The sequence below is a fragment of the Macrobrachium nipponense genome, chromosome 24, assembly GCF_015104395.2.
Source record: "Macrobrachium nipponense isolate FS-2020 chromosome 24, ASM1510439v2, whole genome shotgun sequence".
Classification (NCBI taxonomy): Eukaryota; Metazoa; Arthropoda; class Malacostraca; order Decapoda; family Palaemonidae; genus Macrobrachium; species Macrobrachium nipponense.
The window spans coordinates 20,105,715-20,128,552 of NC_061091.1; the positions used below are offsets into that span (position 1 = coordinate 20,105,715).

The 22,838-nt window shown below is 35.9% G+C and overlaps 1 protein-coding gene and 1 long non-coding RNA gene across 2 annotated transcripts in view; one reads left to right on the top strand and one right to left on the bottom strand.

Annotated features, from left to right (window-relative positions):
* Nucleotides 1-22,838, bottom strand: part of LOC135203801 (uncharacterized) — a 1,058,044-nt gene that overhangs the window by 537,781 nt on the left and 497,425 nt on the right. The window lies entirely within an intron of this gene.
* LOC135205504 (protein Tob1-like) overlaps nt 18,772-22,838 on the top strand; it is a 53,022-nt gene continuing 48,955 nt past the window's right edge. Inside the window, exon 1 of the mRNA XM_064236231.1 lies at nt 18,772-19,107. The gene's annotated coding sequence lies outside the window, so the exon portion shown is untranslated. The remainder of the gene's footprint in view (nt 19,108-22,838) is intronic.

Below are 22,838 nucleotides of genomic sequence, written 5' to 3' on the forward strand. Positions count from 1 at the left end.
TCTCTCTCTCTCTCCCTCCTCTCTCTCTCCTCTCTCTCTCACACACATAATATATATATATATATATATATATATATATATATATATATATATATATATATATATATATAGATATGTTAGTATATATATATATATATATATATATATATATATATATATATATATATATATATATTTTTTTTTTTTTTTTTTTTTTTTCTGATAAAAATTACTCTCATTCCGAACCATTTCCTGTGAGAAAATCAGTTTCAATAATAATAATAATAATAATAATAATAATAATAATAATAATAATAATAATAATAATAATAATAATAATAATAATAATATATTTCAGTTCCAATATTTGAATTGAAATTTAAATCTAAATCTCAGTTTATCTCGTTTTAGTTGCATACTACATCCACAGTTCTCCCTGTAGTTAAAAAGAACGGCAAAACAAATCAAAATCATTATGTCATTTTATACTGGTCACAAGTTTCATTTGGAAATTATCTTTAGTAATTACATTATAAGATTTAAAACTCCTATGCAGAATTTTAGTTAAGGTAAACAATTCGAAATCGTCTATTGCAGCTGTCACGTCAGTTTACGATACAAAATCAAATAACAAACAATTAAAATTTCGGTTTGACGACCAATAAATATGTCGTCAAATACTTGCAGCGGCTCATATATCCCTTGACATTATGGCAGTCCCATTCGTAGCAGTGATATTTAAATCTCAAAGTCACATTTAAGTCACCATTTAATTCAGAACCTCGTTTCTGCAGTTACTGTAACATATCTTCAGCAAAGTTTAAGAGCAACTTCTTAAGTTTTCAAGTCATAAAGTCCTTTTCATCAAACAGTTCTAATTCTGCCGACCCCTCAGTGTGCAAATATTCTCAAATTACTTTTAAAAAACGGAGTGCATAGTCGTCGCTGAAGCATGAAACAAATACTAAAATGAGTCCAGGAATAAAAAAAAATACAACAAATCTGAGGTATTCATGAGTTGTGACGCAAAACTGATGGCAGCACATCTGAAGCACTCATGAGTCAAGGCGTATGAAAAATTGGTAACAAGTGATCTGAGAAATTGGTGGGTCAGGATATAGGAAAAACTTTAGCAACATATATTAGGGCTTGTGCCTTGTATGATAAGGCGCCCTATGAGGTAATGTTAGACTAGCGATAATCTATACGCTAAGTCGGTTGGTATTGCACTTCCATCTTCAATGGAAGTGTTCGGGGTTTTGGTTATTGTAATCACTTACGAAGTCGGTATTATCTTTACGACGATGTGTTAAACTCATGGTTCGGTGAGGTTCTTGTAGAAAACACAAGGTATAAAAATAGTATATTCTTCTGAAGTTTTACATGATGAAGATCAGGTATGATTGTACAAGTCTTCTAATAACGATAGCTTGATCGCTTCTGCCAATGATGATGGCTAATCCTATTCCTCTACATGATAAAGCTTAGGTAAAGAGGTACAGGTCTTCTAATGACGATAGCTAACTCTGTTCTGCCTGTCTACCATCTCTGTTACAAGTTATGAAGGAACAGACAGTAGTTCGAACATATGAACATACTTACAAATGACATAGTTTCATACGAACACACAATCAAATGAGACACGCTACAGATCACGTAGCCGTAGTTGTCTCAAGCAGGGAGCTTGGACTAATGTTTATAAACAATTGAATGACTACAGGTGACGGCATGTTATCTTAGCCTACATACTTATGGTATACGTCATCTTTAGCGTCTCTAGTCTGATCACATTCCTGCAAGCAATCTGGTTGACCTCTTTAGTTTTAGACTTTTATATATGGACTAACATTCCATATTTTTATTATGTAAACACTTACATTAGCTCGGTCAGCTACCAAAACCAACTACTGAATATTACTCAAACTTGACTTGCATTTGACTTATAGGAGTGTATACAGACACTATGTGAATAATATATATATATATGTATAAGTAAATAAAAATTGGATGTACATGAATTTGATTCAAGTAATAAATATAAAACAATGATATTGGTAAATAATAGTGATCACATGATATATATAATGATACAGTTTTTTCACTTCATTTCATTAAGATACATATGCTACAGAAAATACTAATGTACTCTGACAATTGCATAGAATGAAGATTAACATGATAAAAATCATATTTTAACTGATAAAAAATTTCATATATGAATTGATAAAATTATTAATGGTTATGCTGATTGATTCGTTGATTTTTATGCTAAATGTTATATATCTGATTCATTAATCAATATACTAACTCATATATAACTGCAGATATTGGTATGATAAAAGGTAACAGATTGATTATAGGCTACCTGATTTGTTTATACATATGTATATGGATTCATAAAATTATAATTAATATATGTGCACTTTAAATAGATTCCTATTGCGTACACGCAAAGATATATTTAGATTCTGTTATTTATGATCATTTATATAAGAGATTCCTATTGCGTACACGCAAAGATATATTTCGACTCTGTTATTTATGATCAATTATATATAGATTCCTAGTGCGTACACGCAAAAAAAAAAATACATTTCGATTCTGTTATTTATGATCATTTATATATAGATTCCTAGTGCGTACACGCAAAAAATATATTTCGATTCTGTTATTTATGATCATTTATATATATAGGATACATGACCGAGGTTATACTACTTCACATTTAACTAGCTTTCGAACCACTTTTCGTCCATTACACAGTTCCAGACAACCACCTATAGCCACTGAAACGGCCTTTTTCAATGGTTAAAACAAGGGGAAAATTTGCCTGGGCGGGTCCAACGTTCTATTTTTGCGCTCATACTTATTCTCTGCATCCTAAGCTACACGATTACGTTCGCGATGAATAAAAAAAACATCCCCAGCACGAGTCCTTCGCCAGCAAAGTAGAGTTGAATATCCTTCGGGTCGTAATTGTCGGAAGTATGTCCCTTTTTGTAGTCGAATTCCGACAGCCGCTGGAGCGTTCCGCATTAAAACGAGATTAACGACGAGATACGGGTGTCGGTCGAAGAAGTCCATGAAATTCCTTTCACATTGTAGGCGGTTGTTACTTGACTGTAGTCGTCCGCTGCGACGAACGATTTTTTGAAGTTGCGATGTGAAACTCTCGTACTGCAGGATACTGTAAACCAGGTTCCATTAATCTCAGCCTGCAAGGAAATAGGAATTTGTCACAAGGGCAAAGTAAATTCAGACGACATCCAAATACAGGGGAGGGGAGAGAGCCATTTAGACCAGACTTAACCCACATGAATTCGCTGATATTTCGGAATTCAAAAGAGTCCGCTGTACAAACTTTTTTATCCTATGGCATTGAAACAATTGAGCTGAACCACTATTCCAGGTTCTTATGATGACTCGTAAAAATATCCATAATTATAAAAAATAAATAGATATCAATACGAATCTCAAAGAAAATTCGATATTACTGGTAGTAAGTTACTAGACAAAGAAGTGGAAAATGGAGCTATTTGTAAGATTGCAGGCAGCATTAAGAGTCAAAGAGAATATTAATCATGATTCTATGCCTGCCCAATAACAAAAGTTTCATTTATTCAATTTTCTCGTGCGCATCCTCTGAGGTTAATTTTTTTTTGTTTTTTTAAAAAACCTTTATTAATAGGTAGGAGATGCAACGAAAAAAAACCCACATGTAACTAATTTCTATATAAACTTTGGGTTTTTCAAGAAAATGTGACATTTTTTTTTTTCCCATGAATGTTTTACTTGAATTGTAATAGGCTAATGTTGCAAGTAAATATTTCATATACATATCTTGATACTTCTAAATGTCTATGAGGTTCAGAAAAATAATTAATTCATTTTGTTGTTATAGAAATTCTATTTGCTTTATTGTTCATTAATTTTTAAAATGATTACAAGTCCTTAACTAATTGCATTACACAAACACGGATAAGAATTATGTTATTGTGGCCCTGTCATGTGACCTATGAACCACATGTGAAGTTCATGAACTAAGCATTCCTTCTCCAGTCAATCTGCTTTTGCAAGCAGAGACGACACACAGATGAAGCCTGTGTAAGCAGATTATTGAGGTTAAAGGAACAAATTTGCTGATACGGCAATGATGACGTCGTCACTTGGCAGGAGATTGCTCTCAGCCAGCTAAGAGTTACGTTACTTGCTGTAAGAGATCACCCGCATGAGAAGAATGTCTGAAAAAAAAACAGTACCAAAATTGAACAATATATTAGTTTCATGTTGGCATTATGTTAAATAAATATTCCTTATTCAAACTATATGAAAAAGGTTTCCATACAAATTCTATATATATTATTAGCCCTGTATAAGATTCATATAGGATTATTTCATAGAATAACATTTTCACTTCTAGACTTCCTGACTTTAAAATCTCTTTTATTTTATTTTATTTATTTTATTTATTATTAGTTATTTATTTATTTATTTATTTAATTTTTTTTTTTCATTGACTACGAATATAAATCACCGGACAGACAATATGTCAGTGAGGTTTTGAATATGTGTTTGAACTTTTAGCTTATTTGTCATTACTAAAGCGTTAAGTTAGAGTTCAAATCTTTACGCATATATTTGGATATTTAATTATCTATGGTACGTTTTGCTTATTGATTTTATCGTGATCCTTTTTTATTATAATTTGTAACCCTTCCGACTTCTTACGGAGTGTATTATATTGACTCCACTTGTATCCATATTTATCTTATTTTTTATATTTATTTATTTATATATTTTTTTATATATATTTGATAAATTAATGTTGGCTTGAATATGTGGAAAAGTGTTCTAGCGGCGTACCGTATAAGGCTACTTGCGGCATCAATTCTATAGATACAAGATATAAATGATAAAGGTATTTAAAACCGCGAGAACCGCTATAATCCGGTCGGATCCAATATCACGAGTTGTAACTCGTAAGACATTGACACTTCCTATTTAATTATCCGTTATTCTACCAAACCGATTGACTCTGGGTGATAAAATATATTATTGGTTTTCTTAATGGAAAGGAATTCACACCACGTGTTATGGAGATTATTATTGATTTACACCACCCGAGTCAGATTATCATGTGTTGAATTCCATGTTTACTGATTTAGCACTCAAATATTCCTAACGCACTCAATTGCGGTGTTTGTTTTTAGTGCTATTAATTCTATATAACGTGTCAAGGAACTATTAACACTAAGAAGTGTTTATTCCCTCTGTCAGACTCGTAATTCTGTTAATAATTTCTACGTATATTCTTTCAAGGATTGATTTGGCACAGGATAGGCCCTTAACTGACAGGTGTCTTAGTGTGTCCCTTGTTTTCATGACACCTGTTACAATCAGTTATGTGCTTTTTATATCTGTAAGCACTGTAGGCCAGTAAAATAGTGATTTGGCTTTCTGTGACATAATAGGAACCTGGATGACGGAATGCAACCAGTTTAGGACGATTGGTATGAAAGAGATTATTACTACTACCTGGTCGTTAGTCATCTGCACTGCTGTTCTTCGGGTTTACCTCGTCACAGACCTACATATAATATTACATTTGATTACATTTATTTCTGATAGACACATACTTTAAATATACTTTTGCTTTAGGGTTTGTCGCTCGAAGATGTTTATTGGTTTGCTTAGCCGCTGACCCTGTTTCCGTTTCGAAGTGTTTATTGTTTGGTGTTTATTGTTTTGCTTATCGCTGTTGACACTTGCTTTGTTCAGTTTGTAACAGTTCTGCGCTCCGACCCAGATATTCAATGCTCGCGATCTCTTGGGTTAAGGAATTTTCTTGTTTAGAATACGGTTTTAACAATAGGCACGGATGTTTTCTATATCTTTTAGTCTAATTAATGGTTTCTTTGCGGTTATGGTGCGGGATTGCGGGATAATGCGTCAGCTATGATATTTGCTTTCCCAGGTAGATATCTTATCTTGGCTCCCAAGACCTGAATGATCATTTGTCACCGAGTTCCTTTTGGACTGTGATTAAAGCCTTTGAAAAACTCGGTAAAGGACTCATGTTCAGTAAGGATTTTATCAGGATAGCCATAGATTATGAACTTAAAATATTACTAGTGCGTTAAAGATACCTAGCCCTTCCTTGCCTAATTACTGCATATTTACTTTCAGAGGGCTTTAGTTTACGTGAATAAAAAGCTATAGGGAAGAACTGTTTATCATATTACTGAAGTAATACCCTCTTACCCCTTGGTCTGAGGCGTCTGTTGCAATAAAAAAAAAATCCTTATTTAAATCAGGGATTTTTAAGTTAGGTAAGCTGCATTATTCCGCTTTTAAGATATCGAACGCTGTTGATGCTTTTTAGAGACCATAATCAATCTACGCTCTTCTTCGTAAGATCTGTTAAAGGAGCTGTCCATGATTGAAGAGTTACATATTTCATACGATTGTAATACCCACTAAAGCGCAAAAGTGCTGTATCCCCCTTTTACGTTAATAAGTACCGTAAAGTTATGAATAGCCGACACCTTACCATGGACTACTTTTAAGACCTTGACCAGACACATAAAACCTAGATAAACATGTTCGTTTTTTGTTTTTTTTTAAAAAACTCACATTTAGATATTTTACTCTGAGATTATTTGTCTTTGTCTCTGTAGCACTAGCTCTACTTTATGTGAATGTACTTCTAAGGTATTAGAAAAGATTACAAGATCATCCATATAGGCATGTAGGGTATATTCTAAAAATCTCAAACACTATATTGTAATTGGGGTGCAACGTAAGCCGGAGGCATACGTAAAAATTGATAATGTCCCCTGAGTGTGCTGAAAAAAAAAGAAAAACGGTGTATGAGGTACAATCACTTAGGTAATGGTATCAGGTAAAAGCCTTTAAGTAAGTCCAAGTTGGTGAAAAAATTTATTCTAACCTAACAGAGATAAGATGTCGTCGGTACATCGCACTGGAAAGAAAACTATCGGAAGTCGTTTTCCTTGTTTAAGCGACAGAAATCTACGCAGATACGCCAAGTCCGATCTTTTATGGCATGACGTTTGAGGGAAAAATTATATGGGCTTATTTGATTTCCTAATGACTCCTATTACTAACATTTTTCAACTACGTCATTTATCTCTATTTTGAAATTTCATTGAAAGTCTACACGAAGGTACGTATATAGCTTAATGTTTTGTCCTTAGGACCGTATTTGTGTTAAATTACATCCGTTTTTCCCAGAGATCACTCGCTAGTGGAGAAACTTCCTGGTATTCAGGTAGAAGATAAAAAAAAATTCTGCTGAATCACCTCTGCTTGAATGACTTTACGGATATTACTTTAGATAGATTATCAGAGAGATTCATCCACGACTGGTTGGGCGTGATTAAAAATTAGCAACAATAAAAAATGCGATATTTATAACTTCCGTATCCACGATATGTATACTTTTAGGGCTTTGTTCGCGGAAATCGTTATATTTCAGAGTGTCGGGAAGGATTAAAATTTCATTTCCCAGCAAAGTCTTTTTACACGCACTAAGACATTCGAGGTGTGCATGCTTCTCGAGATTTTGCGTGCAAAGTACGACTGCGGTTGTGGGAGAATTCTGTTGGGTCATTTGAAACAAATGTTACGATTTATATGAGACAAATGTATTAAGTTCCTTTATATAAGATAGTTAAATTATTTGATTAATTGTCTCTTTTTTGTTCAAACTGATTTTGATATGTTTGAAGGGTTTATAGGATTTCCCTTTGATAAACACGCCTTATTTTGCAGGATGTAAGTTAATATTTTGTATACCCCATAGATGAATCTTACAATTACACTAGATACAGATCAATGTTTTTTTTTTATAACTATAGAGGTATCTGTAAGCGCTCGCTTATCCGGACTTCTCATTAGGGAAGTTCGAACAACAGACGGTGAGTCCGTAAATACAGGATAATACGTTTACTAAAGGAATAAACAAGATCTCTAATTTTACGGCGCGTACAGTTGGGCTAATCCACCATATTATTATAACTTAATGTATTAAAATTACTAGAACTGCTCTGATTACTTGATACTGTCGTGTGATGCATAGGAAAAATCCTTTTTAGTTCAAAAAGATATCGGTAGTATGAACCAACATCGCTTTTCCCCACTCTGCTAGAGTCGCTTATTGTGTGGAATTTGCTTCGCTTTGAAAACTCGGCAGATTTTAACTAACCTTGACCGCTTGACTAGGTGACACAGTCACCGAGTTTGCTTGTTTGATTCTGAACGGGCTACTGTTTTCTATTTCTTTTTGTAATAATTAAGGATCCTTCTCTTTATTACCATCGGCAACGTATTGTGTTTTTAGCATTATGTTGCTGGTTACGTATAAAGCAATGAATGATGAACTATTAGGAACTGAGCGATTACTAATAAGACAAGTTATCTCTACTGTATTCAATATTAAACTGTTTGTACTTCATTCTTTGCTAAAATTTGAAATAGTGAGGGATCCTGGTCAGCGCATTTAGCCTGATGAAAGTTTTTTACAGACATGTTATTCCTTGCAATCCAGCCATATTTTTTAAAGTTAAGTTGAGTCATTGAGGTTCGATATTTTATATAACTCAAAAAACTCAAGGCTAAAACTGCGATCGGGACTTTGCAAAGGAGCATTTATTGTCATGGCCCGAAGTAGTGTTACCTCTAATGTATCTAGATTTGTACGGGTGTTCCACTTGTTTTTGTGTGTTTTCTAATCACTACGGTGCTTAACGACCCTATCCATGCATCTGTATAAACTAAACGACGTCCAACTGCGTAAACGCATATCCCACTGTTTAATATGATTTGTTACGTAAGGGATTAATAATCACCCAAAATGATAAAATTAACATAGTATATGATTATGATATTTCAGTAGAACTTCTGGAAACAGACACTCAATGATAAAAAAAACTCGCAGTAGCGAAATCTCAATGATGTAGATAATTTCTGTAAAAAAGTAAGATTAAGAATGTCTCGTAACTTCAGCCACAGGAATAACGAAATTCGACCTGTAAAGGAAACACTCAAAGTTACTCCAAATGAATAAAAAATTGTACTTAGCTTGCTTTTGTGGGAAGTCACGGTGTTCCGATAACGACACACGGCCTTGGTCCTCCTTCTCTATTTAGCGGATGACCTGGTTTGGCTTCAGTTTCCCCCGTGCGCGTTGTTTCGATGATTCGAGCCCTTGAAAATCCGATGCTGCAGACGCGTTCGGTTTGTTTCTTGCAGTGCCGGAAACGCTCACTAACGATGTTTTCTTGAATGATTCTAATGAGAGACGAAGCTTCCGTTGCCGTAGGAAAAGGACACGTCGGTTTTGTTTCTTGAAGTTATTCACTAACGATGATACTAAGTTGCTTGACGAATCTTGTTGTTTTCTGAAGTCGCTCACTAATGATGATACTAGGTTGCTTGAAGAATCTGCTGCTTCGTCGTCGTTGACTTCATGATTTATTATTCTGTTTTTTCTTCGTAGGACGTTGTAGAGTTCTTCTGGTCCGCTGGCCACCAATATTAGGGCTTGTGCCTTGTATGATAAGGCGCCAATGAGGTAATGTAAGACTAGCGATAATCTATACGCTAAGTCGGTTGGTATTGCACTTCCATCTTCAATGGAGTGTCTGGGGTTTTGTAGATCACTTACGAAGTCGGTATTATCTTTACGACGATGTGTTAAACTCATGGTTCGGTGAGGTTCTTGTAGAAAACACAAGGTATAAAAAATAGTATATTCTTCTGAAGTTTTACATGATGAAGATCAGGTATGATTGTACAAGTCTTCTAATAACGATAGCTTGATCGCTTCTGCCAATGATGATGGCTAATCCTATTCCTCTACATGATAAAGCTTAGGTAAAGAGGTACAGGTCTTCTAATGACGATAGCTAACTCTGTTCTGCCTGTCTACCATCTCTGTTACAAGTTATGAAGGAACAGACAGTAGTTCGAACATATGAACATACTTACAAATGACATAGTTTCATACGAACACACAATCAAATGAGACACGCTACAGATCACGTAGGCCGTAGTTGTCTCAAGCAGGGAGCCTTGGACTAATGTTTTATAAACATTTTGAATGACTACAGGTGACGGCATGTTTTATCTTAGCCTACATACTTATGGTATCGTACATCTTTAGCGTCTCTAGTCTGATCACATTCCTGCAAGCAATCTGGTTGACCTCTTTAGTTTTAGACTTTTATATATATGGACTAACATTCCATATTTTTATTATGTAAACACTTACACATATCTGAGACATTGCCATTTCTCCTATGCCTAACAATCAAAATAATTCAGCTGATTGACATTTTTCCCTTAAGAACTGAACCAACGAATACTAATAGTGACAAAAATCCTAGGCATTTTTCTTAAGTCATACAACATGGGTCAAAGCAAAATATCTATATTTCCTGTCCTACAAACAAATTTTTAGCTTTAAAACATTTTCATTATCAAGGATCACCCTCATTTCAATGGAACGGTTCGTTTTATTAACATCTTAAGTTCATTTACTCTCAGTGACTGGGAGGAAGAGCAAGAATATAACCGTTTAAAAGCTCTAAGTCATCAATCCCCATCTCTTCATCTTCAATGTGCCCATATACTACTATATCCTGGACTTATCCAAAAGTAGTCTTGCCTTTAATAATTATTTGAAATAATACCTAAGCATTCAAATTATGTGGACCATCACAGACAACCCTCAAAAAGTGCCCACGTAGATAATAAGATGTCTGGCTCACCAACATTGGCGGATAAGTGGCAATTCCCGTCCCACCTACAACAGTATTTCACGCGTTTGAGCTCAATGAAAGCGTGTCCGAGGAAGTAAGTTAACGTGATGCACATATTAAACACTGCATCGAAATGCAACAGGCACAACGCCCAGAAAAACAACCTAACATAAGTTACGAAATGATGGGCTGATGAAAGGAATCCAGACGCTTTCAAATCAGTCATGATGCATCCCAGATGACTATCTGGGGCGGGCGTCTGGGAGGTTTTCTTACCTATTTAGAGAGCGTCCCTCGTATGATACGTAGGTCCCACAGGGGTTGACTTCCGCAAATACTTCAATAATAAAACTTCTCAGTGGTATTTATAGGCCCTGTACTACTCGAGAACCAGAAGCTTACATTGTTATCGCCGAGGGATGAACACAAAACTGGGACGTATGAATGGCTATAGTTGTTCTTTCATGAAATTCTGCTTCTGCTCACAAGAGCAGACACGTGTTTGCGCAAACTTGCAAACAAGACTCTGTTGCTCCCTTAAGAACGCCCTTAAGAACGTGAGAGGGAACAAACAAGTAATGAATTAGATACACTGTTCGGCCTTGGCAGTGAACAAACAAATAATGAATACAGTTTCACCCCACAGATCATGAAAATGAATATACAAATACTGAAATAAATACATATGGAAGGAAAAAGGGAACCAATGAATTATGTTTTAAATACAGTGTTCGGTCCTAAAGGACGCGACAGTGGACAAACAAATAATAAATTAAATAAATGCTTGTGTATCATTAAATGAGGTTAGTTTCAGGGTTCTAAGCTACTTTATCACTACGAAAGCCTCTGGGACACTGCAAGAAATATAAAATTCTTTTCTCATCAATATTGCTTACATCTAACCATGGAATCATAAGAAACTCGATTGTGTTGAAGAAACTTCAGCGCACATTTTACTTGTTTGCTTTGGAAGTGCATTGTCAGTGCTAGTAAGTGCAGCTGGCTTCCTTTACTTTCTTGTGCCTTCTGTTCATTTATCTCTAAAACGCACCTGTCTGACGACTTTGTAGCACAGGCTTCTCTACCCACACCGGCTTTTTGGATTCTCATTGAATGTAATGGGTACCTCTGCACTGGTGATTAGAGGCCACAGTTCTTGTGACTTACTACCTGGCTCCTGAAGTAAGCAATCTGTTCGTCACATTTACCGGTATTCGCTAGTTCTACTACATCAATTCTTGGGATATTTTGTTATCTATTTACCAGGATTCATCCAAAACTGTTGAATCAAATCTCGAGATGTCGTTTTAACACAACACAAAAGCAAAAATGTGATTCCATCACAATGTTGGTAAGGAAACAAGGTCGCTCTCGGCAAGAGAAGGGATCGGGGATCAGCTGTGAAAGTGACAGATCTCTGTTGAAATACAACTTCAGAAAAAGTGACAAACAAGAGACCATCCGCTGATGGTCCAAGCCATTACCGCTACTATTAGGAGACAGAAACCTATCACCCCGAATCACTATCTAAAGGAGATCAATCTCAGGCAGAAGCAGACATCCACACCGGAGAACAATTTTCCTCTCAAGGAAGGACAAATCTGGTTGCAAGTTCGACAGCGAGGCACATTTACTGCATATCTATTCAATAAAGTTAGACTGTGGAAAAGCCTCCCCGAAGATGTCGTGCAATTGGAGCTTCAGAATTTCACTACCCTTATACAATTCTCCTTATATTTGAATCATTTACTCAATTTTTTCTATATTCAGTTATGTATTTGTTAATTCAACTGCTTTTCTAACAACCGATCTCCTCTTTCTGTACTTCCCATTAGTTTGTTACTTCTTTCGAATGAACGCCATATTCTATGGATGACTGAATTGCAAGCGAAGGGCCCCTGGGCGTGTTCCATATGGATGAACAGGGTTCATCTGAATAATAATAATAATAATAATAATTTTTATTTGTTCATTTACTGTGACAAATAAATAAATTTTAAGCAATATCCCCGAAATTGATTCCTCCTGATGAGCAATATCGGCGCAATACTCGCCAGTTGTAGTAGCAGAGAGAAAGCTATTGTTAGAAAAATAGAGAAGACTATTTACAAGTTGAATGCAGCTGATGCAGCAATATCTTTCAATAAAACTTGTTTGAAAGAGGGTCTCCTTCCAATAATAATAATAATAATAATAATAATAATAATAATAATAATAATAATAATGCATAACAACATTGGTGCTGCTGACCAAACCCTTTCGGAAGAAATTATATGATGAGAAACAGCCCACGCAAGGAGGAGAGTTAGTATATATATATATATATATATATATATATATATAATATATATATATATATATATATATATAGAAATAAAGACGCCAGTACCCTACTACCATGATTCCACTACACAGTACTCTACTTGAATATTAATTTCTGTTCATTCCCCCTGATAATGTGACATGCTCTTTAAGCACTTCCGTGCAACGATGATATTTACCTGACCTTTCATTAATCCTCTTTCCATAATATTTTACCTTTAGTGACGAGGGGGTAGGAATATACATAGAAAGAGAGAGAGAGAGAGAGAGAGAGAGAGAGAGAGAGAGAGATCCATCGCACTTACTATTTTTAAATTATTCTTTTTTTTATTTAATTCCCATGGGGTTAAAGGAAGAGTGGGGTTGAGGTGATGGATTAATTACCTTCGTCCTCATATACCTCCACTTCTGCACAGTTAAGACTGAACTTGAAAAATGAACTGAACTAAATTGAATATAGAATATAGGCCAGAGGCCAAGCAGTGGGACCTATGAGGTGAAACGGAAATTGACAGTAAAAGGTTTGAAAGGAGAGGGTGGAAAGCAAGATTGAAGAAGGAGAATATGAAAGGAGGTACAGAAAAAGGTCCGAAGGCACGCTGCAAAGAAACCTCAAGTAATGCCTACGTTGCACCTGATGGCACTACCCACCTACGGAGATGGATTCAAATGAGCTAACTAAAAAGAAACTAAATTCATGATTTTTAGTTCTTCACTCTCATCTTTCAGTAGCTTCGGTTGACTGAATGATTACAGTTAATTGTAGAAATAATTTACGAGTGAAAGATCGATCATACAGAGAACCCACTTGTAAATGCAAACATAAAACAGCAGGAGATGAACAGACGAAACAAAATGCGCTATTTTTGACAGTGAAAATTAAAACAACTGACACATAATGGAAACTGAATTCTAAACATAGAGAGTTAGTTGCTTTCCACGTTCTCCCATCCGTTAGAAACTTCACGAAATTTAAATTCGAGCCCAACTTATGAAACTTGATGTAACTTACCATTAAAATAAATGACACCCGAATGTATCAAAACTCTAAAAATAACAGCTGTCTCTCAACTTGTCCCAGAAGTATGATATTCACGCTAAATACTAGATTTACTTAATTTCTTATCGATTCATCTATCAATTTGTTCACTGAATTCAATTCTAATAACTCTTCTATTCGTTCTGTATTGCCTAGTACCTTTTGTTACTTCTTCCAAATGAACACTAAGTTCTTCGGAAGCCTGAATTTCAAGTCAGTGCCCCTGTGGGCTTGTTTCATCTGAATAAAAATAACTGAACTATAAATTCTAGTACTACAGAAATGAGAAGAATAGAGGTAGACAGGATCAACTTCCACAGCCCCGTAAATTGACGCAGATGTTAAAATGAACTGTTCATGAACTTATCTACGAATATAGAGAAAGAATAAACTAGAAAACACATGAATACGAGAGATAACTTATTTAATATCTCGCGGGGATAGAGACACAATCTGTGTCCAAGTGCTTAGAAAAAAAAAAGAGAAAAAAAAGGAGTGGCGTCCATTCAAGTATTATGAAGGGAGGGTAGGAGAGAAAATATGTTATTTCTAATCAATGCTACAGAGGGCTGGCAATTTCCATTTACTGTTGAGTAATCGAAAGAGCAATATTGTAATTGGTTGGAGAGGACAAGGTTCATTTTATATATATATATATATACTATATATATATATATTATTTTATATTATATTTATATATATATATATATATATATATATATATTATATTATATATATACATATATACATATACAACAGACAGACAGACAGACAGACAGACAGACAGACAGACGACAGACAGACAGACGACAGACAGACAGACAGACAGACAGACAGACAGAGGTACATCTCAAAGACGGAAGAAAAATATGACAACACTTAATTCATACAATAAAAATAAAAAAATAGTTTCCTGAAAAAAAATTCCTAGAAGATAATTTTCCTGCTCTTGGTAATGACAAATAAAAAAAGATAAAAAAACTTGACGACGGCCATTGACATGGTTGCCAGGTTGCGTCAAGGGTTGCCAGGTTGCAAGATGAAAAGGAGATTCTGGTTGATATTTCATACAAAAAAAAAAAAAAACTCCTGTTACTATAAGGGAACGAAGGTTTATGAATTGGTATCGAACAATCTTGAATTATACCGAATGTGTTATGAATAAATGTTTTAATCCCATTCAAAATGTTAAAACTGAAAATATTATGACAAATTGAAGGTATTGTACAAAAATAATAATATGGTGGTACACTCAAACATTTTAATAACGTAGGTGGTAAAGTCAACAGTAGTTTCACTTGATTATACTGAATGTTTACGAATGAATGGATTTTATTGTGGTTGAAAATGTTAAGACGGAAACGATAACAAATTGATTGTATTACACAAAAACATATTAAGGCATATACTAAATCATTATACAAACGTAGGGTGTCATGTTAACAGTAGTTTCATACGGAAAGCTTACTTCTTTTCTCTTTCCCGAACATCAGGGTGTGCTCGGCGTAGTTCCCAAATACCCTGGATCATTTGTTCCTATTTCAAAACAATACAAAACCTGTAGTTTCCTGAAACATTTAGAAATAATCCTTGATTCAGATTCTGACTACGATTCAAATCAAATAATAACTGCTCTCTAGAATGACTGGAAGGTAATAAATCTTGAAGAAAAAGAATTATATAAAAATTAGCTTACTTGCTTCCAAGTAAGAAAAAAATACATTAAATGAATAAAAAAATTACGACGAGGGTAATAAGGTTTTAAGACCAGCTGGTATTACACCCACAAGGTTATACAAAGCATAACGAATGTATTACACTTTCATCCGTATGACACACAATGATGGCATTAGGAGTCTAAGGAAAAGTTACCGCTTGAAAATGGTTATAACACTGACTGCTACTATTGCAAATGCAGGAAGGAAGAAAATATGACCTGACATCTGCGGAGCATGCACAAACATCAGTGAAACGTAAGAGAACAGAAAAGTGCATTACCCATGTCAAACAAACACGCAAGTTCTCACAAATACACACACACACACATACACAAACAAAGATGAGTTCAACAAAAGTAAAGTGGACGGGCAAAACACCTGTTTATCACACATGCACAGACATTAACTAAATACCGGTGGAAAGTATACATTGCAAAATAGGACACCTGCTCTCAAACTTTTAGAAAGAAGGTAAACAATACACAAAATTATAAAAGTGTTGCGTATATAGCCACTGCTGGCGGAAACACATCATAATCCCATCACTATCATCATCTGACGTAAGTCATTATCCCCGCAAAGATTAATATCAATCACTAATATTCTATCCCAAATGAAGTCTCCCTCTGCTCATACAAATGACAACATTTTCTAATGATGAATTCTCATTCGTCACTTATTAATTGTTGTTTGCGATTAAAAGTAAAGATGAAATCACTGAAGGTACCTTTGATATTTTTATTAATAAAAGGCCGGGGATATACAATGTAACACTTCTACTTTGCGTTTTCGGGAATATGTTTAATGGGGTGGCATTATTATTATTATTATTGTTATTATTATTATTATTATTATTTTATTATTATTATTATTATTATTATTATTTCTTTAATCACTCGTCTATAGCTTGTTTGATTCAAGTATATTAACGTCGATGACACAGGGGTTTCACTAATAATAATAATAATAATAATAATAATAATAATAATAATAATAATAATAATAATAATAATTAATAATAAATAATAATAATAATTAGAGGAAGAAGAAGAAGAAAAAGAAGAAGATTTACTATTACTGAAATATTTATGTTGAATAAATACACATTTCCAAAGACTTTAACCTGAGTCAGATTCCCACGGAATTTCTCTTACTTGCCTTATACTACAAATATGGTATTTAAAACGAAGCTATGATCACAGAAATGAACCAAGAAGAAGAAAACTGGCTTTATTCTTTTCCTCTGAACGTGTTTTGGCCTCTGCCACGCACGAGCTGGTTTTTATACCTTTCCTTGCATCCTGATAATTTGCTTTACAAAGTCAAGATTCGGACATTTACAAACCTTCGCGCTTATTCAAAGTCTGAGACAAAGAACAAGAATAACAGGAATAAGAAAAGAAGAATGGACAACAATAATGAACACCAATCCTCGGCATCTCTTCTGCTCCTTTGTTCATTCGAAAACGGGAATCGTTGAAATATAACGCAAAACAATACAACAAATGTTCATTAGTGTGCCATTTTTCTTTAGTTCCTAGTTATTCAGTAAATTGTTTCTACACAATGAGCGGAAAAATACATAACAGATCCGTGGTTAAAGAACACACATTCACCAAACTATACACAGCAACAGTGCTCTAAATGCTCTAAATGCAGAAACATTGTACGCATGTTTGATTTACACACACAAATATATATATTATATTATTATATCTTATATATATAGATATATATATATTATATATATAGATATAGAATGTATGTGTGTGTGTGTGTGTGTGTGTGTGGGCGCTCGCGCGCATGAACGTACATATACACGCGCTCATTACCCCTACAAGTTCCGCCTTCTTAATATCAGTAGCATCTTACTTAGCATACTCTGCTCCCCCAAATCAATCCACCTACGCGCTTTCCTTTTTCTTCTTCTTTTTCCTAAAAGTAACTTGACTACTCAACACCCACGCAAGAGCGAGGCGGGACCCTCCCCACACACCTATGCCGCCGCCCACTCCCCACGCCCCGTTGAGCTCCCGCCCACGTAGTTTTTCCCCCTCCGCCCACACGCGCGTCATACAAACATGCCAGAGGAGAGTACTGATGATTTGAATGACTTTTTAACGCACGGTTGGAATATTCTTTAAGATTGCGTTACTGTTTGTCCATTGTAAACAAAAATAATGAACAATGACACGGGTATTCAAGTAAGTAAAAATTCTCTCTCTCTCTCTCTCTCTATATATATATATATATAGCTCCTTATTTTAGGATAATGTACAGATATTGCATATGATGAACTAGTTAAGGTAAGCTCTCTCTCTCTCTCTCTCTTTCTCTCTCTCTCTCTTTTATGAAGGCTGATAGTCGAGCACGGAACCCACTCGTCCAGTGGGGAACTTAACTTATGAAAATGTAAAGATCTTTCATTATGATGAACTATGTGATGTCAGCTGTTGTTAATACAATGTTAAAAACAACGCTCTATGACGTTATGATACTACAAATATGCAAAATGCCTTAAAATGCCTAATACCTTTGCATGTGTTCATTGACAAAGTACTATCCTCGTGACGTCACCATCCTACGAGTAGTTTAAGGTTGGGAGGGGATTTCTGGGGGATGGAGGGAGGGGGGGAGGGTGTTGGAAATATATATATTTACGTTACGCCAAAACGAGATCTCTTTAGAATTGAGCTAAGAGATGACTTTATCGGCCTAACGTGGAATCTTAAAAGATATTTTCTCAAGTTACACTTGAAGAAGGATAAAACGCGCAGGAAGCCAACGTTAACTAAAGACACACACAAACACACGTACAAACACACACACACACAAGCCGAAAGAAAATGACAGAGAGGGAGTAAGCGCAAACGGCAATGTGTGACTAAGGTGACGTCACTTGCGCGCTTCTGTCATTTATGGGCTCGGCTAGCGACGAGCCGCGCAGTCCGAGTAAGGACGACGCACAGTGCGGAACACCGCCGCCACCGCCTCTGACGTTGTGTGCCACAAACTCCATTTTAAAAGGACGAATCGTTGCTACCAAAATAATTACTACTCTCTCTAAGTGACTGGTGAACTTTCAGGCTACCCATTGTTTTTAAAAAAAAAAGAAATATTCAAGTTTACTCGATTCTAAAAAAGAAAAAACAACACAAACTTCTCAAGCAGCAACTCCCTTCATCATCAACAACAACTTCACCACTGTGCTACAAATTTTACTCTACGAAAGAAACTTCAATTCAAGACAACAACAAGATCTAAGGTAAATAAACAATTGCCTTTTATAGTCTTTAAATGTTCGTCTGCTAATCGCAAACGAAAATCGGGTGGTCCTTCGAAGTATGCAAATGACAGCTGACTACTGCATTTGCTAGTATCGTTTACACTTTGTCATAATAACTTCGTGGTTTGGGGATTAGGATGTCATTCTTCATACATTATCTTAAATGTCACTGTTATCGTATATGTCAGAATTCATACATTATCGTAAATGTCACTGATTTTATTGTTTGGTGTAATAGTAAAGGCCTCTTCAAAGAATGATTGTTGCTAAGATTGTCTATCCTTGTTTGTGCCTCAACTCAACAATCTCTCTCTCTCTCTCCGAAGCGGGATGGATGATGGGTTGTGGTGACGCAACTAAAGTTGCTAACTCCCTCCCCCACCCCCCACCCTCTCTCTCTCTCTCTACGACAAGGCAGTCTCAATCCCTAAGTGGATATCCCTTTAAACTTTAAAATGAGGGTCCCTTTAAATCCCCCTTGCCCTCGCCGCTGGGATCCAGTAGAATATGTATGGGGGGGAAGAGGCATAATGTACACAAATGCCACCAGGTATAGCAAACGAAGGGACAGGGAGGGAGAGAGAGAGAGAGAGACATTAAACTGGGGAGGATCTTTTATAATATCAAGTAATGGGGCCACCCTGTTAAAATATGAACGAGGGTAATGGACAGAATGTAATAGTAGTACTTGATTAGGGCAAAAGCTTCTTTACTTGCTGTAGGAGGTGTAAAAAGAAGATAGGTCTATTGCTGTTGTCAAGGTATCAGTACCTCAATACGTAAACATTTCAGTTTACGTAATAATTCTCTCAACAGGAAGGTAAGGCCATTGCAGTATGCAAATCGGGTGCAATGGAAACCTAGGCTGTGAAAACCTTAAATATCATTTTGAAAGGTTAGTGTATGAGAGAGAGAGAGAGAGAGCGGGGGATTCATCATCTGAACATCAATGAATAGCATACCAGGATGTCATCTTCCTAACTCTCCCATCCCCTCCCCCCCCCAAAAAAAAAAAATAATAAACTTTAAGAAATTGGACCTTTAAATGTAATCACCAGTTTTGCCTTTAATTCTAACCATAAAGACAAAAGCAACAGCTACAATTGAAAGTGACACTAAACCTGAAAACGAGAAAAGTGCCAGTATTTATTTTTTATTTTTGTGGGGTGTGGCTTCTCACAAACCCTTTACTTATATACAGATTCGCAAACGCACTTTTGCTAGCCTTAAAGAAACACTTTTACAGGGGTGAACTCTGGTTACTATATTACACTGGCCCCCTCCCTTTGGGGGTTGGGAGTGCCGAATTGTGCATCGGAAATGAATTCAGTAAGAATTCCTTATTTTGAGCAACAGAATTCCTCTCTGTTTTGACTCACTGCAGGGTTTAAATTTTATGCTGCATTTGTAAGGACCAGCTTGATATAATATCTTTAACACAAGGCAAAATACTGTATGATCAGCACTGGAGGAAGCTTCAGTTACGCAAACCCGAACACTGATTAGACCATTCCGACACATCCGATTAGTTAGTTAAAATATGACCTAAATAGAGAGTTATCAGTGCTCTGTATTGATTGGCATGAGAGCTGACCCAATGACAGGGTAGGGGGAAGCGGGGTGCCTCAGCGAGAGGGGGAGGAGGAGGAGGAGGACGAGCATGAGAGAGAGGGGGTGGGATGAGAGGAGGGGGAGTAGGTTGGTAAGCAAAAGCGTGTAGGTACGGAGGAGTAAGATAAGTGAAGGGGGGGGAAGAGGAAGATGAAAAAGAGCTATCCCTCTAGGAAAGAATTTCTTGTCGGCCATATGGCGGGGTCTTCATCTCCCGTCCAACCACGTCCCTCCCACCCCTTCCATGGTCACCAAGGTTGAGCCTACCGGTCTGTTGATACCACCAAACCGTTATCTATTTCTGTTTGCGTACGGTTCAACTCTTGCCAGTTGGGCAATACCTGGGTCACCTTTGAAGCAAAGAGTGATAGATTGTGTACACACATACATACATACATACATACCGTTACAACAGTGTGCTTTGATGTATGGCAGCAACCTCTTGCTAGCAGCAGTTTTGGTTTGAGAGTTCATGAACTGCATGAAAACGTCAATCGGTTTTTGAAATTATTTAACTATTTTACTGACTGACAACTTGATTATTCACATCTACACAAAGCACCGATGTTATTTCAACACATTTCCGAAATTAACCAGAATGAGAAGGTTCTGTAAAATGTAAATAAAAGTTGCGTAGATATGTATAAAACCACAAACGGCTTTATGCTTTCATGATAGTATAACATAAAATAACAATAAACCAATTTATGACTACAACAAACGAACAAACACAACTGATCCCGCTACGCTTACACACACACACACACACACACACACATTCCCAATCAGCCACATGAGCGAATTGGACATGTACGTGCGCTGGAGCAAACCTGACCACATCGTCACTGCTTGCAACCACAACTTAACAACAGAATCCCTTGGCTTGCTTCTTCTTCCGGGTCGAGCCCTGAAGCACAATGTCTTTATTCATTTATAAACGTTTAGGAATCGACATAAAGAACACTTAGACCTGAGAAAATAAAAAGTAAATCAATTAGATTCATTATACTTCATGAAGGTCGTGCTGTCGTAAAACACTGAGGTTTCGTACACGGCTTCTTGTGGGCTAGACTCATTCCCGCGGCTTCGTATTTGACTTTACTGATTCACGGGTTTGCAGACGAAGAAAAAAGCGTTACCTCTTACTATTTTTTTTTAAATTAAGTACAGTTACCATTTAACAGCAATGAGGGGTCATACGTGGTGAATGCGTCCTTCTCTCCTTGCGTAATACAGCCTTTGAAAGTTTACTTTTAAAAATCTAACCGTGATATCATGAAAGAATTCTCTCTCTCTCTCTCTCTCTCTCTCTCTCTCTCTCTCTCTCTCTCTCTCTCTCTCTCTCTCACACGACTGAAACAATGGTTCGTCAAGTGTTGATACAAATTTAAGAACGTAGTTTATAATGGCATAAACGCACTATGTGACTTAAATACAAGCATGAAATACAATACTACTTGTCCCCTAAGGGTTGACATGATAAAGAATGATGAATTTTTATGATGAATATATTTATTTTATAATAAGGCCCTACTTTTAAGAAGACACAAGAAACTCTTTACAAGGTTTCCTGTTCAAAACTATAGTACAAGTGACTACTAAATGTTTACAAATAAAAAGTAACAACTAAACTTTACATCGAATTCTTGGTAAAGATGGTACCCACGTGTTCATTTCTGCCAACCGTCTATGATAATGTTTGTCTTCACTTAAAACTCTTATACACGTGCTAAGTATATATATATATATATATATATATATATCATATATATATATATAACTATATATATACACACATATATACATTTAAACCGCTTGTTCCTGAGGGGTTATAGTCGAGATATATAATCACATATTCAACTATCAATAAATGCTGAAGAAAGACCCGGGAGGGGGTGGGGGGGAGTATTACAGCTAGCCTCCAATATATTCAAGGTCACAAGGTGGAGGTCGAGAGAAAAAGCCTTGAGAAAACAGGAACAAGCAAATGACAAAGAAAGAATGATGAAGAGGATTTTAAACCTTGGAAGACTTCTCTCTCTCTCTCTCTCTCTCTCTCTCTCTCTCTCTCTCTCTCTCTCTCTCGGTGTGGAACATCA